Genomic DNA, 18,897 nt, shown 5'->3' on the forward strand with positions numbered 1-18,897 from the left:
ATTAATGGTGAACACCTCTTCTTGAACATGATTCCTTTGAAAGCCATCTTCTATCCCAAAAATTTCTTTTTCATCACCAACCCTCAAGGTGAGCTTAGACTTGCGAATATCAACAAGAGCTCCAGCAGTGTTAAGTAATGGACGACCAAGGATAATTGGAACATTGGGATCTTCTTTCATATCCAACACTACAAAATCTATTGGAAAAACAAATTTTCCAATTTTTACTAAAATATCCTCCACAATGCCCCGGGGCTGTGTCACTGAACGGTTCGCCATGTGAATAGTCATTCGTGTAGCCTTCAACTTTTGAATATTCAACTTCTGATAAAATGAATAAGGCATCAAATTAATGCTAGCCCCAGAATCGGCTAAAGCATCAACCTTCATATTGTTACCAAACTCACATGGAAGGGTGAGGCGTCCAGGATCTCCCATCTTCTTAGGTATCTCTCCCAACACAGCTTTTGAGCTTTGCTCACTTAGAATCACCTTAGAACTTTTCTTCAGTTGTTGCCGAGTGGCTCTCAAGTCTTGCAGTAATTTTTGATACTCGGGAATTTTGGATAAGTACTCGACACAGGGGGTATTAATCGGGATACCCTTCACATGCTTAACAAACTCTAGATGCTCTCTTTCCAGTGGACTAAGGGCAGCTCGGGAAGGAAACGGCAGATGTGGTTGATAAACCGAAACAACTACAAAAATTTTCTGTTCATGACGGGCCCACGTCGTGAGCTTATATGGCTCACGTCGTGAGTTCGTCAATTCAGCAGTATCATGATTCTAGAGCTTGGGCTTCTTTGACTTTGTATCGGGCTGCTGTTGTTCAAATTCTAAGGCTTCTAAGAACTCAGAGATGGCCTCTTCTTCAGTATCTATGGCCATTACATGAGATTGGGCCTTCGTTTCGGGATCTTTCGAGGACAGCTTCTCATGAACCAGAGTGGCTAGTTGACCAAGTTGTACTTCAAGACTATTAATGGAGGCTTGTTGATTTTTTATTAAAGCTTGATGTTCTACCATCAATGCGTGATGATTTTTTTACCAAAGTTCTTTGGTCATTAATAGCAGAATCAGTAGCCTCGTGTCTCTTTTCCGAGGCTTCCATAAACTTCATCAACATGGTCTCTAGATCGGGTTTCTTCTCAGCTGGCGGCTGCTCCTTTTGGTAGAAGCCTTGACCTGTCTGCCTATACTTCTCTTCTATTTGCTTCTTATATTCTTCATATGGCAGCCAATCCTTCTTTGGTTTCCTCCAGTCTTCATCATACTTGTCCCCACTCGAGTAGCACACTTGAGCTTTTTTGTTCCCAAACTCATCTAAATTGCAGTCCTTGGTCAAGTGTGGACCATTACACCTCTTGCAACCAACTCTTATGGCATGAATTGAGTGGTCCATTTGTGTCAACCTCCGGTCCATATTATTTAGCATAGCTATCATGGCTGCTATTTCTTCAGTTTGTGCCCTCCACCGCCTTTGATTCCATCTTGCCTAGGGTTATGGTACTCACGAGAGTGCTTTGCGAATTCTTCAATTAACTCCTTGACCTCCCTTGAAATTTTCTTTGTCAAAGATCCTTGAGAATCAAGGAGTTGTCTTGTCATAACGTTGACCCATCATAGAAAATTGACATCTCTTGTTGCACATTAAGATCATGCTGAGGGCAGTTTCTGAGTAAGCCCTTGTACCGCTCCCATGCTTCGTATAATGACTCCCCCGGCTGTTGTTCAAAGTTGGCTATTGCCTTCTTGAGTTTAGCTATCTTGGATGGTGGGAAAAACTGGTCCAGAAATTGCTCACGCATTTGAGCCCAAGTGGTGATTGTACCCGGTGGAAGTGATTTTAACCACTCTTTAGCAGCTCCCTTGAAAGTAATGGGAAGCATCCTAAGCAAGACGGTGTTTCTGTTGACATTTGGGACATTAAAGTAATCTGCAATGTCATTGACTTCATCTAGATGCTTAAAAGCATCCTCATGATCTTTCCCATATGATGGGATATCCTTAAGTGCAGTCAAGATGTGCCCCTTCAGCTCAAATGTGGCAGTGGCAGGTATTGCGGGTTGGACTAAACTGAGACCCACATCTTCTCGGATCCGCTTCTTGTAAGCTCCCATGGACATCTCCTCAATGTCTTCCATCTCGTTCCTCGGCTCGTTTTCGGGTTCGCTCATATGTTCTTCAAATTCAGGCTCGGTATCGTATTCGGATTCGGTTTGGACGGGTATTTGATCCAAGTGTTCAAGCTTGCTCTTGTTCTTTGAGGATGAACTTGTCTCTCCTTTCTTCTTTCCCGACTTCCTTGAAAATGCTGACTTTAGTTCTTGCAATGGCGTCTTCTTATCAGTCTTTTTGTGAAGTGCAGCTTCTGGATCTTCAATCGGTGGCACCAAAGGCGTGTTAGAACCTCTGGTCATGAACTCCTGCAACTCGACAAAATAAAAACGTAAAACTGAACTAAAATAGGAAAATACTAAAAACTAAAAATCACAGCTCTCACGTCATGAGTATATATAACTCGCGTCTTGAGTTCTGTGTCAGAAAATAAAATCAAAATATTTGTTGGATAATTAAAATGCTAATAAACTAATCTAATTAACTCAAAACTAATTAACTTTTTGCAGGTTTTATCCCATAAAAAGGATCGCTTAATCTAATGCAAATAAATAAACTAATAAACTGGCCGTTCCCCGGCAACGGCGCCAAAAACTTGATGTGCACGAAAGTACCCACTAATTTTAATATTTATAACCTAACAAACTTAGACTAACTATGCACTTATAGGCAGTGTACCTAGTCAAATTACAGTATAGCTTGGGTAAGTCGGGTGTCGATCACAGGGAACGGTGTTATTAATTTATATATTCACTACTAAATTAATCTAATTATTAATAAGCTAAAAGGGTTTGTATCTAATTTTGCAAGTTTAGATGAACTTAATTCTTTATCAAAAACTCAATCAATAAACAAAATACTTCTGTTAGTTCGAATCCACTTTCACTCAATGGTTATACATTAGTTAAGATTATTACCGTTGGTTACCAATTTAAGAAGTATTAGCAGTTTAGTTCTAAACCTACTAATTATTAATCAATTCATGTAAATCTATGTATAGTCACATAATAGTTAACACAGAATCAATTATCAAATAAGATTGGAGCTATGAAGATTGATTAATCAAAACACAATTACAGTCATAATATGAGTTCTCTAACACATCTTAATTCAATGATTCAATTACTTATCTAAGATTGGTTTGATCTTAGCTCTAATAAACTAGTGTTCACTTTGTTATTAGGTATTCATATTCATGCAGATTTGTACTCACTAACTACACAAAACAAGAATTTAAAGCAATTAAATCATTAACTAAACATGCTAGGTAAAATCAATCAACACAAGCATATAACCAACAAATAAAGTCTAATCTAATGCATTCAAACCATGAGTTCCAGCTTCATCTAGCTAACAGAAGCAGCTAGATTTAGCTGGACATATTAACAACTAAATAATCAAAAGCTATAATCAAACACATGTTTAATGTACCAAGTTTATAAAGCAAATTATGAACTTCTTCTTCTTTGGTGTTGAAAACCACTTCCAGATCTCTTTTTCTTCTGAATTTCGCCTTCTGGAATCTCTTTCTTCTGCCAAAAGTCTATTCAATTCGTAATGGTCAAGGACACATATAGTTTCCCAATTTTAATAATTCACATCGTGAACAACAAAATATTCACGTCGTGAATACAAGATGACCGTGTTCGGCAAGGATTCCTTCACCCGCGTACATATCTTCTAGAACTTAAGCTCACGTCGTGAATCTTCCAGTTCTCACGACGTGAGAACGCTTTTCCCTGATTTTCTTGTCCTTTAATCTTTTAACTCCCAAAGTTTTTTCCTTTAACGTTTTTAGTCCCTTTTCTTCAAAATGTCTTCTTTTTGGCTGCAAATAACATTTAAACTCATAAGTACCATTATTCTAAACAAATTACCAACTTATATATAAAAATGTACTTAAATATTGCCTAAAAATAGGTATAAATATCGCAATATCAAAATACCCCACACTTGGGCTTTGCTTGCCCTCAAGCAAATTTAAACTTAACCTTTTATTACTAACATCACATAGAACAATCCGATTCCAGCTCAGCCATTATGCCAAGACCTCAACGCATGCATTTGTGTCTAAAATTTTCCTAAAATACCCCATACTTTAAATACTTACAATCTTCATAAACACCCGCCCACTTCTTTCGAACAATGCTCATTTTATGCAACCCTCCGAATCCATCCACAAAAATCTTACTTAACCTCAAAGTATTTTTGTAAAGCTACCCAAGCATACATAAACTAGAGAATTACAACTTTAAGATACCAATACTCGGGGCTCTTGAATTCTTCACTTCCTTGATAGTTTAATCTTGATTTCTTTGAATTCACTTCTTTCATGATTTCTGGCATCTTCAACTTTTGATTCCTTAGAACTTTGATCTTTGATCTTCATACTTTGATAGCTCCAAAATTCTTCAAGAATTCTTACTTTTCAGTAATTTCTCTCTCTTTTTTTTACATATATAACTCACTTTTTTCACTCAAAACCTACATGCTTAAGCAGAGGCGCTTAACTTCAACCTTTATTAGTTAAGACATAGCTTTCCTGGATACATTTCAGGTTTAGACTGCTAAACATATCGCATCCCTCAAACTAAGCAGGGTTATGTTTTTGTTCCATGATTTCACTAAAATAAGGGAGGCCACAAATGCAATATAACGTGTATTGGCTCAACTAAACATTTGAGCTTTTATCGAATCATCCCATGCAACACTAGCAATTACAGTTCAAATTATTAATACTAGATTCAATTATTAGAAATTTCAATTTTCAAATTTTACCATTATCTAGCAGTTTATTTTTTCTACCCCTACCCCACACTTATTTCATACAATGCCCTCATTGTATGCCCAGGATAAATCAAAATTAAGAAAATGGAGAAAAAGGAACAGACTCCCCTGGGATAGCGGCGTAAGCATCTCCAAAAGTTTGGAAAACGTGCATCTCGAATATGGACTCTGAGAAATAGAAACTTGGATCTTGAACACGCGGGGTGAGGAATGTACCGGCAAAACATGAAATCGAGCCTTCAATCTTCTACAAATGTGGTGGAAATCTTAAAAATAGAACGAACAATGTAGGAAAGCATACACCACATTGTATGGTAGTGAAAATGAACCATAATAATCTTCCGAATATTCCCCAAAATGAATAGTGGTAAACCACACAATGAATATGGAAAAATATAACTCCTTTTTGTGGAAAATAAAAATTCACGATGTGAATGCACTAAAACTCACGACGTGAACTCGTTGTAAAGCGGGTTCTGGAAGATCTTCATATGCGGACTCACGAGGTGAACTTTAACAAGTTCACGACGTGAAAACTAGAACATTAGAAATATTTTTCTTCCAACTTCACTTTTAATTCTTGAATTCCACCCATGTCTTAACATATTAAGACTCTTCTATCTAAATTTCTTCTCACTTGACTCACCCCACACTTAATTTAAAATATGGGTCTTGACTCTCGACTTTAAACACTCCCGGCAAAACACATACGCGCTCATATCTCGATATCCTTTTTATGAGCTCCTAGCAATTCTGAGAAATAACAACCAAAGAAGAATAAAAGTAACATAATATCTTAAATTTTTTTTTACAATCCCAACAAAATAAAACAAAACAAAACAAAATAAAAACAAAACAAAACAAACCAAACAAAATAAAAAATAAACAGACACTCAATCATCCTCCTCCTCATCGTTCGCTCCGCTCGTGCCCGCTCCGTCACCTCCACATCCGCCATACTCCGTCTACCTCGGGAAAATCGGGTAATGATACCCCAAATGAGGTGGCTACTCCACCCCAAGGTGTCGGACAACGTTCTCCATAGTACCTCCAATCCAATTGACACTCAACGATAACTGGTCAAAATATCCAGCCATATCACCCCCAAAAGGTGTACCGATCATGGAGGCGGGTGGATACATTGGCTGTCCTCTTTCTCCTCTTCCTCTTACGTTCCTACGCCTCGGCCGTGGTTGTGGTTCAGGTTGGTCGGCCGGATCCTCCTCCTCATCATCAGCTCGAAGAATTCCCCAATGTGTCCCATAATTTTTTACCACCCTCATTGTTTCCAGATACCCCATACTAAACTCATTCCCCTTAATACATGTTAGAGAACGAGTGATGTCAGGAACAAAGAGGCCATAAGATCAGGCCAATCATTTAACAAAATGCCCTCCACAAATGGGGCTTCCGGGACGAACACTTGTTGCATAGTCCGCCAAATACCGGGCCAAGAAATATGGAATATTGCAGCAAACACCCGGTTGTAAGATGCACCATAAAAAGAACAAGTTACTTTTAGTAACTTTATCACCGTGACGTTTATGACGAATGGAGAAGGTGATTAAGCGATGGATGAGGTGGTGTATCGGGTTTTTGATGCTACTCTGGGAGATACACCAGAATTAAACACACCAGCGGCAATGTTGCTCCAAAACTCCGGCCCCGAAACCCCATCCACATACACCCGCGTGGCGTCCCTCAAAAATAAAACAAACTCATGAGTGATGGTCTCATGAGCTTCATACAGCCCCATACAGCGAGAAAACTCCACTAAACTGCACTCCCGATACTCCCCTCCTAAACGAAAGACCAAAGCTCGGGGAAAAGTAGCATCTCTGACATTGTCATGGAATGCCACCGTGGAAAGGAACTCCACGCAAAGCTCCTTATAAACACGTTCCTGGATGTTAAACAAGTTGAACCACCCATTGCATGTAAATTGAAATCCGTCCCCCAAAAAGATTATTGTTAGGTATTGGGACATCCTATCAACCAAGCCAACCTCCCTCAACCTTGCTCACTGAATAGTGGGAGCAACAGCAAACTCCCAGTTGTAAAGCCATCCCAACCGAGTATTCCATCGCGTGTAAACATCCTGGGGTGTATTGGTTGGAAAGTTGTAAAATGGGTGTAAACTTGCAATCCCAAGAGGTATTTCCTTTCTAGGTGCCATCTCTGCAAAAACAAGGAACAAACACAGCCAAAACAAAAACCCAACAGTTTAGAAATAAAAGGAACAAAGAAACTGCATAGTCCAGAATTCACGTCGTGAATTCCTCAAAATTCACGGCGTGAGTTCGTAGTCAGATTCAATATTTGGTCTTGTTTCTGTACAAATCGGCCATGATAGTGATGGGGGTTTACTCCTATGACATTTTCAACCAATAATCAACTATATTCCAAGGGTAATTCACGAATCTTAGGACATATTTTATACAATTTAACAAATGAACAAACCCTAGCCCTAAATTCAACTATTAGAGCAAAAATTAAACATAGAATAGAAGAATCATTACCTTGTATGGATTTATTACGTAAGCAAGCACGAAAATTGAGTATTGTCAGCCTAACTCGGAGCAAAGGAGGACCAAATTGCTTGTTCACTTCATGAGGATTAAAGAAATGAGAGCCAACTGGTTTCAAGGTTTGTATTCTATGGTCCCGTGCAATTCAAAACTCACGTCGTGAGTTTATTACAATTCACGTCGTGAATTTCGTCCGGGCTTAATATTGGCCAAGCACTCACGGATTGGTCTTGGGCCACTTAGTCTAATATAAAATGGCTAAACTGTATTATTGACTTATTATCCGGTTTATTCACGATTCACAACGTGAATTCTGAAGAAGTCAGGTCGTGAATTTTGTCTGGAAGGAAAAATATATACTAAATCAAATTTGACTTTTAACTAAATTCTCAATTATTACTACTTCCATTTTAGGGTCCCCACATTTAGTGTTTAATTATGTTATAAGCGAGTTGGATGATATGATCTATGTTTTTAAGACTAAAACACAAAAACTAAAAAGAAAATAAAAAAAAAATTGCAAACCAAACTCGGGTTGCCTCCCGAGAAGCGCTTCTTTTTCTTGGAGTCTTGAGTTGGACTCCGTGCATCCTACGTTGAATCGTCTGAAGAGTCTACCACTAGGATCTTCTGTTCCTTGAAACGCCTCTTGTAAGCTTGAACTCGTCTTTTGTACGCCTTTTTCGAATTTTCCTTTTTGGCTTTGACCTCATCTTCCTCAAGCTTGCGTTTGGTCCCTTTAGTTTCCTCCTTGCACTCCATACCATCCTTCTCCTCTTTCACTATTGGCTTTGTCACCTTTGAAGTAACCTCCTATTCATCACTTGTTATCTCACCATCTTCCTTGCTTACCCAAGAAGGTGGACTCTTGTAAGCAACGACTTCAACCAAATATGGAACATATGCTCTTGGTTTTGTTCTTTTGACTTGATGAACTGTCTTGATCTCTTCTTCCATAAGCTTTTCTAATTCTTCTAATTCATTGTCTTCATTAATGGTGAACACCTCTTCTTGAACATGATTCCTTTGAAAGCCATCTTCTATCCCAAAAATTTCTTTTTCATCACCAACCCTCAAGGTGAGCTTAGACTTGCGAATATCAACAAGAGCTCCAGCAGTGTTAAGTAATGGACGACCAAGGATAATTGGAACATTGGGATCTTCTTTCATATCCAACACTACAAAATCTATTGGAAAAACAAATTTTCCAATTTTTACTAAAATATCCTCCACAATGCCCCGGGGCTGTGTCACTGAACGGTTCGCCATGTGAATAGTCATTCGTGTAGCCTTCAACTTTTGAATATTCAACTTCTGATAAAATGAATAAGGCATCAAATTAATGCTAGCCCCAGAATCGGCTAAAGCATCAACCTTCATATTGTTACCAAACTCACATGGAAGGGTGAGGCGTCCAGGATCTCCCATCTTCTTAGGTATCTCTCCCAACACAGCTTTTGAGCTTTGCTCACTTAGAATCACCTTAGAACTTTTCTTCAGTTGTTGCCGAGTGGCTCTCAAGTCTTGCAGTAATTTTTGATACTCGGGAATTTTGGATAAGTACTCGACACAGGGGGTATTAATCGGGATACCCTTCACATGCTTAACAAACTCTAGATGCTCTCTTTCCAGTGGACTAAGGGCAGCTCGGGAAGGAAACGGCAGATGTGGTTGATAAACCGAAACAACTACAAAAATTTTCTGTTCATGACGGGCCCACGTCGTGAGCTTATATGGCTCACGTCGTGAGTTCGTCAATTCAGCAGTATCATGATTCTAGAGCTTGGGCTTCTTTGACTTTGTATCGGGCTGCTGTTGTTCAAATTCTAAGGCTTCTAAGAACTCAGAGATGGCCTCTTCTTCAGTATCTATGGCCATTACATGAGATTGGGCCTTCGTTTCGGGATCTTTCGAGGACAGCTTCTCATGAACCAGAGTGGCTAGTTGACCAAGTTGTACTTCAAGACTATTAATGGAGGCTTGTTGATTTTTTATTAAAGCTTGATGTTCTACCATCAATGCGTGATGATTTTTTTACCAAAGTTCTTTGGTCATTAATAGCAGAATCAGTAGCCTCGTGTCTCTTTTCCGAGGCTTCCATAAACTTCATCAACATGGTCTCTAGATCGGGTTTCTTCTCAGCTGGCGGCTGCTCCTTTTGGTAGAAGCCTTGACCTGTCTGCCTATACTTCTCTTCTATTTGCTTCTTATATTCTTCATATGGCAGCCAATCCTTCTTTGGTTTCCTCCAGTCTTCATCATACTTGTCCCCACTCGAGTAGCATACTTGAGCTTTTTTGTTCCCAAACTCATCTAAATTGCAGTCCTTGGTCAAGTGTGGACCATTACACCTCTTGCAACCAACTCTTATGGCATGAATTGAGTGGTCCATTTGTGTTAACCTCCGGTCCATATTATTTAGCATAGCTATCATGGCTGCTATTTCTTCAGTTTGTGCACCTCCACCGCCTTTGATTCCATCTTGCCTAGGGTTATGGTACTCACGAGAGTGCTTTGCGAATTCTTCAATTAACTCCTTGACCTCCCTTGAAATTTTCTTTGTCAAAGATCCTTGAGAATCAAGGAGTTGTCTTGTCATAACGTTGACCCATCATAGAAAATTGACATCTCTTGTTGCACATTAAGATCATGCTGAGGGCAGTTTCTGAGTAAGCCCTTGTACCGCTCCCATGCTTCGTATAATGACTCCCCCGGCTGTTGTTCAAAGTTGGCTATTGCCTTCTTGAGTTTAGCTATCTTGGATGGTGGGAAAAACTGGTCCAGAAATTGCTCACGCATTTGAGCCCAAGTGGTGATTGTACCCGGTGGAAGTGATTTTAACCACTCTTTAGCAGCTCCCTTGAAAGTAATGGGAAGCATCCTAAGCAAGACGGTGTTTCTGTTGACATTTGGGACATTAAAGTAATCTGCAATGTCATTGACTTCATCTAGATGCTTAAAAGCATCCTCATGATCTTTCCCATATGATGGGATATCCTTAAGTGCAGTCAAGATGTGCCCCTTCAGCTCAAATGTGGCAGTGGCAGGTATTGCGGGTTGGACTAAACTGAGACCCACATCTTCTCGGATCCGCTTCTTGTAAGCTCCCATGGACATCTCCTCAATGTCTTCCATCTCGTTCCTCGGCTCGTTTTCGGGTTCGCTCATATGTTCTTCAAATTCAGGCTCGGTATCGTATTCGGATTCGGTTTGGACGGGTATTTGATCCAAGTGTTCAAGCTTGCTCTTGTTCTTTGAGGATGAACTTGTCTCTCCTTTCTTCTTTCCCGACTTCCTTGAAAATGCTGACTTTAGTTCTTGCAATGGCGTCTTCTTATCAGTCTTTTTGTGAAGTGCAGCTTCTGGATCTTCAATCGGTGGCACCAAAGGCGTGTTAGAACCTCTGGTCATGAACTCCTGCAACTCGACAAAATAAAAACGTAAAACTGAACTAAAATAGGAAAATACTAAAAACTAAAAATCACAGCTCTCACGTCATGAGTATATATAACTCGCGTCTTGAGTTCTGTGTCAGAAAATAAAATCAAAATATTTGTTGGATAATTAAAATGCTAATAAACTAATCTAATTAACTCAAAACTAATTAACTTTTTGCAGGTTTTATCCCATAAAAAGGATCGCTTAATCTAATGCAAATAAATAAACTAATAAACTGGCCGTTCCCCGGCAACGGCGCCAAAAACTTGATGTGCACGAAAGTACCCACTAATTTTAATATTTATAACCTAACAAACTTAGACTAACTATGCACTTATAGGCAGTGTACCTAGTCAAATTACAGTATAGCTTGGGTAAGTCGGGTGTCGATCACAGGGAACGGTGTTATTAATTTATATATTCACTACTAAATTAATCTAATTATTAATAAGCTAAAAGGGTTTGTATCTAATTTTGCAAGTTTAGATGAACTTAATTCTTTATCAAAAACTCAATCAATAAACAAAATACTTCTGTTAGTTCGAATCCACTTTCACTCAATGGTTATACATTAGTTAAGATTATTACCGTTGGTTACCAATTTAAGAAGTATTAGCAGTTTAGTTCTAAACCTACTAATTATTAATCAATTCATGTAAATCTATGTATAGTCACATAATAGTTAACACAGAATCAATTATCAAATAAGATTGGAGCTATGAAGATTGATTAATCAAAACACAATTACAGTCATAATATGAGTTCTCTAACACATCTTAATTCAATGATTCAATTACTTATCTAAGATTGGTTTGATCTTAGCTCTAATAAACTAGTGTTCACTTTGTTATTAGGTATTCATATTCATGCAGATTTGTACTCACTAACTACACAAAACAAGAATTTAAAGCAATTAAATCATTAACTAAACATGCTAGGTAAAATCAATCAACACAAGCATATAACCAACAAATAAAGTCTAATCTAATGCATTCAAACCATGAGTTCCAGCTTCATCTAGCTAACAGAAGCAGCTAGATTTAGCTGGACATATTAACAACTAAATAATCAAAAGCTATAATCAAACACATGTTTAATGTACCAAGTTTATAAAGCAAATTATGAACTTCTTCTTCTTTGGTGTTGAAAACCACTTCCAGATCTCTTTTTCTTCTGAATTTCGCCTTCTGGAATCTCTTTCTTCTGCCAAAAGTCTATTCAATTCGTAATGGTCAAGGACACATATAGTTTCCCAATTTTAATAATTCACATCGTGAACAACAAAATATTCACGTCGTGAATACAAGATGACCGTGTTCGGCAAGGATTCCTTCACCCGCGTACATATCTTCTAGAACTTAAGCTCACGTCGTGAATCTTCCAGTTCTCACGACGTGAGAACGCTTTTCCCTGATTTTCTTGTCCTTTAATCTTTTAACTCCCAAAGTTTTTTCCTTTAACGTTTTTAGTCCCTTTTCTTCAAAATGTCTTCTTTTTGGCTGCAAATAACATTTAAACTCATAAGTACCATTATTCTAAACAAATTACCAACTTATATATAAAAATGTACTTAAATATTGCCTAAAAATAGGTATAAATATCGCAATATCAAAATACCCCACACTTGGGCTTTGCTTGCCCTCAAGCAAATTTAAACTTAACCTTTTATTACTAACATCACATAGAACAATCCGATTCCAGCTCAGCCATTATGCCAAGACCTCAACGCATGCATTTGTGTCTAAAATTTTCCTAAAATACCCCATACTTTAAATACTTACAATCTTCATAAACACCCGCCCACTTCTTTCGAACAATGCTCATTTTATGCAACCCTCCGAATCCATCCACAAAAATCTTACTTAACCTCAAAGTATTTTTGTAAAGCTACCCAAGCATACATAAACTAGAGAATTACAACTTTAAGATACCAATACTCGGGGCTCTTGAATTCTTCACTTCCTTGATAGTTTAATCTTGATTTCTTTGAATTCACTTCTTTCATGATTTCTGGCATCTTCAACTTTTGATTCCTTAGAACTTTGATCTTTGATCTTCATACTTTGATAGCTCCAAAATTCTTCAAGAATTCTTACTTTTCAGTAATTTCTCTCTCTTTTTTTTACATATATAACTCACTTTTTTCACTCAAAACCTACATGCTTAAGCAGAGGCGCTTAACTTCAACCTTTATTAGTTAAGACATAGCTTTCCTGGATACATTTCAGGTTTAGACTGCTAAACATATCGCATCCCTCAAACTAAGCAGGGTTATGTTTTTGTTCCATGATTTCACTAAAATAAGGGAGGCCACAAATGCAATATAACGTGTATTGGCTCAACTAAACATTTGAGCTTTTATCGGATCATCCCATGCAACACTAGCAATTACAGTTCAAATTATTAATACTAGATTCAATTATTAGAAATTTCAATTTTCAAATTTTACCATTATCTAGCAGTTTATTTTTTCTACCCCTACCCCACACTTATTTCATACAATGCCCTCATTGTATGCCCAGGATAAATCAAAATTAAGAAAATGGAGAAAAAGGAACAGACTCCCCTGGGATAGCGGCGTAAGCATCTCCAAAAGTTTGGAAAACGTGCATCTCGAATATGGACTCTGAGAAATAGAAACTTGGATCTTGAACACGCGGGGTGAGGAATGTACCGGCAAAACATGAAATCGAGCCTTCAATCTTCTACAAATGTGGTGGAAATCTTAAAAATAGAACGAACAATGTAGGAAAGCATACACCACATTGTATGGTAGTGAAAATGAACCATAATAATCTTCCGAATATTCCCCAAAATGAATAGTGGTAAACCACACAATGAATATGGAAAAATATAACTCCTTTTTGTGGAAAATAAAAATTCACGATGTGAATGCACTAAAACTCACGACGTGAACTCGTTGTAAAGCGGGTTCTGGAAGATCTTCATATGCGGACTCACGAGGTGAACTTTAACAAGTTCACGACGTGAAAACTAGAACATTAGAAATATTTTTCTTCCAACTTCACTTTTAATTCTTGAATTCCACCCATGTCTTAACATATTAAGACTCTTCTATCTAAATTTCTTCTCACTTGACTCACCCCACACTTAATTTAAAATATGGGTCTTGACTCTCGACTTTAAACACTCCCGGCAAAACACATACGCGCTCATATCTCGATATCCTTTTTATGAGCTCCTAGCAATTCTGAGAAATAACAACCAAAGAAGAATAAAAGTAACATAATATCTTAAATTTTTTTTTACAATCCCAACAAAATAAAACAAAACAAAACAAAATAAAAACAAAACAAAACAAACCAAACAAAATAAAAAATAAACAGACACTCAATCATCCTCCTCCTCATCGTTCGCTCCGCTCGTGCCCGCTCCGTCACCTCCACATCCGCCATACTCCGTCTACCTCGGGAAAATCGGGTAATGATACCCCAAATGAGGTGGCTACTCCACCCCAAGGTGTCGGACAACGTTCTCCATAGTACCTCCAATCCAATTGACACTCAACGATAACTGGTCAAAATATCCAGCCATATCACCCCCAAAAGGTGTACCGATCATGGAGGCGGGTGGATACATTGGCTGTCCTCTTTCTCCTCTTCCTCTTACGTTCCTACGCCTCGGCCGTGGTTGTGGTTCAGGTTGGTCGGCCGGATCCTCCTCCTCATCATCAGCTCGAAGAATTCCCCAATGTGTCCCATAATTTTTTACCACCCTCATTGTTTCCAGATACCCCATACTAAACTCATTCCCCTTAATACATGTTAGAGAACGAGTGATGTCAGGAACAAAGAGGCCATAAGATCAGGCCAATCATTTAACAAAATGCCCTCCACAAATGGGGCTTCCGGGACGAACACTTGTTGCATAGTCCGCCAAATACCGGGCCAAGAAATATGGAATATTGCAGCAAACACCCGGTTGTAAGATGCACCATAAAAAGAACAAGTTACTTTTAGTAACTTTATCACCGTGACGTTTATGACGAATGGAGAAGGTGATTAAGCGATGGATGAGGTGGTGTATCGGGTTTTTGATGCTACTCTGGGAGATACACCAGAATTAAACACACCAGCGGCAATGTTGCTCCAAAACTCCGGCCCCGAAACCCCATCCACATACACCCGCGTGGCGTCCCTCAAAAATAAAACAAACTCATGAGTGATGGTCTCATGAGCTTCATACAGCCCCATACAGCGAGAAAACTCCACTAAACTGCACTCCCGATACTCCCCTCCTAAACGAAAGACCAAAGCTCGGGGAAAAGTAGCATCTCTGACATTGTCATGGAATGCCACCGTGGAAAGGAACTCCACGCAAAGCTCCTTATAAACACGTTCCTGGATGTTAAACAAGTTGAACCACCCATTGCATGTAAATTGAAATCCGTCCCCCAAAAAGATTATTGTTAGGTATTGGGACATCCTATCAACCAAGCCAACCTCCCTCAACCTTGCTCACTGAATAGTGGGAGCAACAGCAAACTCCCAGTTGTAAAGCCATCCCAACCGAGTATTCCATCGCGTGTAAACATCCTGGGGTGTATTGGTTGGAAAGTTGTAAAATGGGTGTAAACTTGCAATCCCAAGAGGTATTTCCTTTCTAGGTGCCATCTCTGCAAAAACAAGGAACAAACACAGCCAAAACAAAAACCCAACAGTTTAGAAATAAAAGGAACAAAGAAACTGCATAGTCCAGAATTCACGTCGTGAATTCCTCAAAATTCACGGCGTGAGTTCGTAGTCAGATTCAATATTTGGTCTTGTTTCTGTACAAATCGGCCATGATAGTGATGGGGGTTTACTCCTATGACATTTTCAACCAATAATCAACTATATTCCAAGGGTAATTCACGAATCTTAGGACATATTTTATACAATTTAACAAATGAACAAACCCTAGCCCTAAATTCAACTATTAGAGCAAAAATTAAACATAGAATAGAAGAATCATTACCTTGTATGGATTTATTACGTAAGCAAGCACGAAAATTGAGTATTGTCAGCCTAACTCGGAGCAAAGGAGGACCAAATTGCTTGTTCACTTCATGAGGATTAAAGAAATGAGAGCCAACTGGTTTCAAGGTTTGTATTCTATGGTCCCGTGCAATTCAAAACTCACGTCGTGAGTTTATTACAATTCACGTCGTGAATTTCGTCCGGGCTTAATATTGGCCAAGCACTCACGGATTGGTCTTGGGCCACTTAGTCTAATATAAAATGGCTAAACTGTATTATTGACTTATTATCCGGTTTATTCACGATTCACAACGTGAATTCTGAAGAAGTCAGGTCGTGAATTTTGTCTGGAAGGAAAAATATATACTAAATCAAATTTGACTTTTAACTAAATTCTCAATTATTACTACTTCCATTTTAGGGTCCCCACATTTAGTGTTTAATTATGTTATAAGCGAGTTGGATGATATGATCTATGTTTTTAAGACTAAAACACAAAAACTAAAAAGAAAATAAAAAAAAAATTGCAAACCAAACTCGGGTTGCCTCCCGAGAAGCGCTTCTTTTTCTTGGAGTCTTGAGTTGGACTCCGTGCATCCTACGTTGAATCGTCTGAAGAGTCTACCACTAGGATCTTCTGTTCCTTGAAACGCCTCTTGTAAGCTTGAACTCGTCTTTTGTACGCCTTTTTCGAATTTTCCTTTTTGGCTTTGACCTCATCTTCCTCAAGCTTGCGTTTGGTCCCTTTAGTTTCCTCCTTGCACTCCATACCATCCTTCTCCTCTTTCACTATTGGCTTTGTCACCTTTGAAGTAACCTCCTATTCATCACTTGTTATCTCACCATCTTCCTTGCTTACCCAAGAAGGTGGACTCTTGTAAGCAACGACTTCAACCAAATATGGAACATATGCTCTTGGTTTTGTTCTTTTGACTTGATGAACTGTCTTGATCTCTTCTTCCATAAGCTTTTCTAATTCTTCTAATTCATTGTCTTCATTAATGGTGAACACCTCTTCTTGAACATGATTCCTTTGAAAGCCATCTTCTATCCCAAAAATTTCTTTTTCATCACCAACCCTCAAGGTGAGCTTAGACTTGCGAATATCAACAAGAGCTCCAGCAGTGTTAAGTAATGGACGACCAAGGATAATTGGAACATTGGGATCTTCTTTCATATCCAACACTACAAAATCTATTGGAAAAACAAATTTTCCAATTTTTACTAAAATATCCTCCACAATGCCCCGGGGCTGTGTCACTGAACGGTTCGCCATGTGAATAGTCATTCGTGTAGCCTTCAACTTTTGAATATTCAACTTCTGATAAAATGAATAAGGCATCAAATTAATGCTAGCCCCAGAATCGGCTAAAGCATCAACCTTCATATTGTTACCAAACTCACATGGAAGGGTGAGGCGTCCAGGATCTCCCATCTTCTTAGGTATCTCTCCCAACACAGCTTTTGAGCTTTGCTCACTTAGAATCACCTTAGAACTTTTCTTCAGTTGTTGCCGAGTGGCTCTCAAGTCTTGCAGTAATTTTTGATACTCGGGAATTTTGGATAAGTACTCGACACAGGAGGTATTAATCGGGATACCCTTCACATGCTTAACAAACTCTAGATGCTCTCTTTCCAGTGGACTAAGGGCAGCTCGGGAAGGAAACGGCAGATGTGGTTGATAAACCGAAACAACTACAAAAATTTTCTGTTCATGACGGGCCCACGTCGTGAGCTTATATGGCTCACGTCGTGAGTTCGTCAATTCAGCAGTATCATGATTCTAGAGCTTGGGCTTCTTTGACTTTGTATCGGGCTGCTGTTGTTCAAATTCTAAGGCTTCTAAGAACTCAGAGATGGCCTCTTCTTCAGTATCTATGGCCATTACATGAGATTGGGCCTTCGTTTCGGGATCTTTCGAGGACAGCTTCTCATGAACCAGAGTGGCTAGTTGACCAAGTTGTACTTCAAGACTATTAATGGAGGCTTGTTGATTTTTTATTAAAGCTTGATGTTCTACCATCAATGCGTGATGATTTTTTTACCAAAGTTCTTTGGTCATTAATAGCAGAATCAGTAGCCTCGTGTCTCTTTTCCGAGGCTTCCATAAACTTCATCAACATGGTCTCTAGATCGGGTTTCTTCTCAGCTGGCGGCTGCTCCTTTTGGTAGAAGCCTTGACCTGTCTGCCTATACTTCTCTTCTATTTGCTTCTTATATTCTTCATATGGCAGCCAATCCTTCTTTGGTTTCCTCCAGTCTTCATCATACTTGTCCCCACTCGAGTAGCACACTTGAGCTTTTTTGTTCCCAAACTCATCTAAATTGCAGTCCTTGGTCAAGTGTGGACCATTACACCTCTTGCAACCAACTCTTATGGCATGAATTGAGTGGTCCATTTGTGTTAACCTCCGGTCCATATTATTTAGCATAGCTATCATGGCTGCTATTTCTTCAGTTTGTGCACCTCCACCGCCTTTGATTCCATCTTGCCTAGGGTTATGGTACTCACGAGAGTGCTTTGCGAATTCTTCAATTAACTCCTTGACCTCCCTTGAAATTTTCTTTGTCAAAGATCCTTGAGAATCAAGGAGTTGTCTTGTCATAACGTTGACCCATCATAGAAAATTGACATCTCTTGTTGCACATTAAGATCATGCTGAGGGCAGTTTCTGAGTAAGCCCTTGTACCGCTCCCATGCTTCGTATAATGACTCCCCCGGCTGTTGTTCAAAGTTGGCTATTGCCTTCTTGAGTTTAGCTATCTTGGATGGTGGGAAAAACTGGTCCAGAAATTGCTCACGCATTTGAGCCCAAGTGGTGATTGTACCCGGTGGAAGTGATTTTAACCACTCTTTAGCAGCTCCCTTGAAAGTAATGGGAAGCATCCTAAGCAAGACGGTGTTTCTGTTGACATTTGGGACATTAAAGTAATCTGCAATGTCATTGACTTCATCTAGATGCTTAAAAGCATCCTCATGATCTTTCCCATATGATGGGATATCCTTAAGTGCAGTCAAGATGTGCCCCTTCAGCTCAAATGTGGCA

At 39.0% G+C, this 18,897-nt stretch overlaps 3 non-coding genes across 3 annotated transcripts; all 3 read left to right on the forward strand.

Annotated features, from left to right (window-relative positions):
* The first annotated feature begins 1,653 nt into the window (after nucleotides 1-1,653).
* Nucleotides 1,654-1,760, forward strand: LOC111889914 (small nucleolar RNA R71). Its single transcript, XR_002849666.1, has one exon. It is a non-coding gene; the product is annotated as a small nucleolar RNA R71 (small nucleolar RNA).
* An 8,317-nt stretch (nucleotides 1,761-10,077) lies between these two features.
* Nucleotides 10,078-10,184, forward strand: LOC128133978 (small nucleolar RNA R71). Its single transcript, XR_008232302.1, has one exon. It is a non-coding gene; the product is annotated as a small nucleolar RNA R71 (small nucleolar RNA).
* Nucleotides 10,185-18,501: 8,317 nt separating this feature from the next.
* On the forward strand, nucleotides 18,502-18,608 carry LOC128133979 (small nucleolar RNA R71). The gene has a single exon (XR_008232303.1). It is a non-coding gene; the product is annotated as a small nucleolar RNA R71 (small nucleolar RNA).
* Nucleotides 18,609-18,897: the final 289 nt, after the last annotated feature.

This window comes from Lactuca sativa, chromosome 4, assembly GCF_002870075.4.
Source record: "Lactuca sativa cultivar Salinas chromosome 4, Lsat_Salinas_v11, whole genome shotgun sequence".
Taxonomy (NCBI): Eukaryota; Viridiplantae; Streptophyta; class Magnoliopsida; order Asterales; family Asteraceae; genus Lactuca; species Lactuca sativa.